Source organism: Mytilus galloprovincialis, chromosome 11 (assembly GCF_965363235.1).
Source record: "Mytilus galloprovincialis chromosome 11, xbMytGall1.hap1.1, whole genome shotgun sequence".
Lineage (NCBI taxonomy): Eukaryota > Metazoa > Mollusca > Bivalvia > Mytilida > Mytilidae > Mytilus > Mytilus galloprovincialis.
In genome coordinates, this window is record NC_134848.1 from 21,000,114 (window position 1) to 21,004,849 (window position 4,736).

Below are 4,736 nucleotides of genomic sequence, written 5' to 3' on the forward strand. Positions count from 1 at the left end.
GTTCGGGAGAAAACAATATTTTCTCTTTAGAACTGATAGCAAAATCGACACATTCAATATCCATTTTTTGTAATGTTTTTATTGAAGATTTTAATAATTCTGCTTTTATAAAATGGCAACTCAAGTCCGTACTACTCATATAGTAAATTATATCATCATCGCAACAAATCAATTTGTGTATTCCTTTCAAATCAGATGAATATGTATTAAAGACGGAAGAAAACACCTCTGAAATATGAAGGGCCTTCAGACGATCCGAGAGGTCATCACCTATCTGTAGGATAGTGATAATTTTATGTTTGTTTGCAGTCTTGATCCGAGAATGAACGTTAGTTTTGCAATTATCACACATCAATAGTTCACATTCAATACATTTCCATTTTATTTCGGCCAAAAGACAACATAGTTGACACGAAAGTGGTATTTGTGCGTTATTGATAGATGTCGCTATATCGAAGTTAGGTTTTGAAATGGCTTCCTTATGAACAAAACAAATATGTCTCATTTGTGGGTATACATGATTTGTGCACTTATTGGATCAAGTGTTGCAAAGAAATCATGTCATATTTATTTAAACAAAGCATATTAAATTCTTCAAGAGAAATATGACCACTTTAATTTGGTTTAAATATATGTCTTCCCTTAAATAAATTTCATAATACCATATATAAAAAGGAATGGAAGCAAAATGAAAGCTCGGTCAGTAAAGCTTACAAATATAAAGAGTGTTTACCGTTAAAAGTTTACAACAAGTAGGTTTCCGTTGGGAGTTGATTTTGCCTTTAGACATCAATAGGTGTACCATGTTTATATCATCAGTTAAGATACCAGTATTCATAAGGATTCTTATAGTTTGTACTTAGATAAGACTAATTGTACACATCAGATCTGTTTAAATAATCCATTAAATCAAATCCCATTCATTGTTTTTGTCTTCTTTTTTTTAAATAATGGTAAATTAGAGCAAATTTACAATGAGGTCAGTAAATAGTACAAATTCATGTGTAAGAGTTAAAAAAAAAACATGCATTCAATTCTTCAAATATGATCGATATGACTAAAAATAATCTAATGGAAAACGATACTATTCCAATCTACAAAACATATACAGGTATCTGTCCGTACTTTTGTTTCATTGTAACGTCATAGCTGTCTTCGAATTATTTATGAAGAAAGTATAAAATAACTTGCTTATACAATTGTACACTTACTACAAGTAATAAGAAAAAGATGAGACTCATAGGATGAATTATGAGGACAAAGTCCCCTTATGAAGTTTAAGTATAATAGATACGGAGACTTTTACAAGTATCACTCTTTACTGTTTGCAGAAGTTTAATTATTCGAAATGCTAGCTGGATTTTCTTATCCCAGGCATAGATACCTTAGTCGTATTTGGCACAACTTTTTTGATGTGGAATTACGTTATAATGAGTTAAAGAATAGAGAAGAGATAAATAAAGGCAACAGCATACAATAAACTGCAAAACAAGAGTTGAAAACACACAAAACAACAAATTTTAAAAAGAATAACAGAAAATAGCAAACAAGGGTTCTTAAATATAACAAAAAGGAAAATGTGGTTCATAATATAAAAATAGAGAATAATTGATTTGAGCAATAACGAAAAGAGGTGACAGACCTTCCAAATGTGAGATACAGAAATGATGATCCCCATTCAGACCGGCACATCAAAGGGCTTGATCGAGTTTACCGTATTTTTGGTGGGATTCGGTTTGTTTTGCAATCTTGAGGTTTCTTGTACACGTTTTGGTCAATTTGTCTTTTTGGAATTGTGTTGTGTATTTGGTAGTGCACTGATTTTAGAAAATAAATAAAAAATAAAAAATCGCACTGGTTTATCTCAAAAAGATTTTTACAGTGTAGTTTACTACTATTGATACAAATAATATCAAAATTATAGAAACATCTTCCAGCTCTAACTCAAAATATTGACAATTCTGTGTTAAGAGGGTCTAAAATTAAGTTTGACAACTTCAGACATACTAATGTTTGATCTTTTTTAACTGAACCAAATCACTACTAAACATGAAGAGTAAGCATTCAAATGTAATTAACATATAATTGCATAAAATATTAAAAAATAAATTGGGTAAGTGTACATGAAAAATTAAGTTATACACTGTTCACAGTAGGGACTATATTCGTAGAAAACGAAAACCAAAAAACGATTACTGTGTCCTTGGACCAGAATGTGTATCCTTATTTCACTTTCAGTGTTGAAATTCTTTTCATTTTAATAACTGAACACGCCTTATTCATGCGTTACACATCTTAAGATAAGGTATTAAATTGAAGGTCACGGAAAACGGATGCAATGAAGTCGCATTATTTACTGCAAGTACTTCTTTTGCTTATTTTTACAAAATTGAACCAATCCGGCTGAAGGGAGCGAATTATTATTTCACATTTACAATTTATTTAACGATGGAACAATAAGAAACGTATTTTTATTAATTTTCTTTATATTTTGAAACTAGTGTTTCCTTTAACGTTGTTTTTTTTTTTTTTATTTCAAACTGTTGTCCTTGGTTCCCATATAGATTGACATTTTAAAATTTGTAATGTTAGGAGGACCCGCAAATGGATTGTTACGTGGTCATTAATTATACAACTAGCATCTGCTTAAGAATGAACCTTCATACAGATAAAACAAACCAATATTTGAACATGTTGTATTTGCATAAAATTTACTGTTACAAAATGAAACGCCTTATCGGTGGTTTTTAATATAATATTCGCTGGATACAATTTTGTCATGCCAATGGAACTGTATAAGTACATATTATATTGGTTTTGATCATGTTTAAAGGTCATACGGTAAACTCACGTTGCTTACATTAACGTCCATTGGTCTCTGGTGGATAGTTGATTCATAGGCAAACAGAACACATCTCCTCGTTGTTATATACACTGGAGGTCTTACCACATCTCTTTATTATTCATTCACAATAACAGTCATACTACATCTCCTTATTTTGTATATACATTGGCAATCATACCATATCTATATCAATAAATTTTGTGTTTTTACTGTCTTCTGATTGGTTAAAATTATTAGTTTTATTTTCAATGTTGTCAATTTTGATGGTGACACGCCCACTTTGACGTTGTGTATTCATACGCTTACATGTGTGTACGTTTTTATTGTAAATATAATTAATATAAAAAGTTCTTTTAGCCTTAGTTTTGATAGAAATTTATTTATAATGAATGGCAATAATCTATTTTGATTTTATTGAACCATAAAACTAATTTTTGACTCTTCACATTTTACATAATCCGCTTCGCGGATTATTCGATGTGAAGAGTCAAAAATTAGTTTTATGGTTCAATAAATTCAAAATAGATAATAGCCATTCATTAATTATTATCTATATACACTGGCATCCACACCACATTTCCTTATTTTTTATATTCATAAGCAGTCATACCACATCTCCTTAATTTTAATAAACATTGGCAATCTTACCACATATCTTAATTTACACTAGAAATGTTTCGATATATCTTTATTACTTGTTTAGTTGAATAATGAATAAATAACTTTAAGTATAAGATTTCTATACACCAATTGTGCTTCACGTAATACATTTTGAATCGAACTTTACGTCAATTAAAAGACAAATGATTTTAAGAAAAAGAAAAAAAAACGAGATGGTATTAAAATAAGGAAACAGTAGTATACCGCTGTTCTATAGTAAAAATCGGTTAAACGAAAATAATCCGGGTAACAAACCAAAACTGAGGGAAACTACTTAATTATAAGAGGTAAACGTCAGTGATGATGATGTATGCTGCTTAACGTTAAAGGGGAAGTAAATGTAAAATCGGTACGAGACCATGTGTTTATATCAATTTGAAACCCTGCTTTAAACTATGTCCATGCGTTGAAAAGAACTTTCGACATGATAATTCAAAAGGAATCATTTGCCACGAAGACCTAATTTAATTTATAGCTATTTGATTTGATTTTGAGCGCAATGGTGAAATTGCTATGTAGTATTTTGTAGACAGTTAACTTTTTTATCTGTTTTTCCTTCATTTTAAATGGAGATGGTTGATAGTTTTTTATATCCTGTTTTACTAATTTTCTTAATAATGAGTGATGTACGTTGTTGTCCGGAGTATGGTATTTGATTGCCTCTATCGCATTTTGTATGAAACTTAAGTTTGTAACTACCACAGATCAATTGACCTTATATAAATTTGGCTATTCAGTTTATGTTCTTTAGGGAGCTACCATTTGATTTTTATGGGGGGGGGGGGGGGGGGGGGCTAGGATGAAACTTTTTGTCCTGCATTTTTATTTAGCTGTAATCTCTGTCCTGCCTTTTTATTTTTTAATCTAATCGGTCTTGCCTTTTTTTTTTAGTTTATCCTGACTTTTTTTTACCTAAATTGTCGTCCTGACTTTTTTTGCAAGTGTCACATCCTGCCTTTTTTTTTACCCCCCCCCCCATAAAAATCAAATGGTAGCTCCCTTATGGTCATCTATCACAACTATTGCAGCGTATTTACTTCAAAACTTTGCCTGGCTTCAAATGTTCAGTTTTTAATGTTTAGGATGAAGGTAAATATAAAATAGCGCCTCAGAAGCACCAAATGAATAAATCATTTCTTGCTATATTACCCTTTTGTTTAATGGCTTTCACAACATTTGTGTCTTTCTTTTAACTCCAACTTCGAAATAAAAAAGATAATAAAATATAACA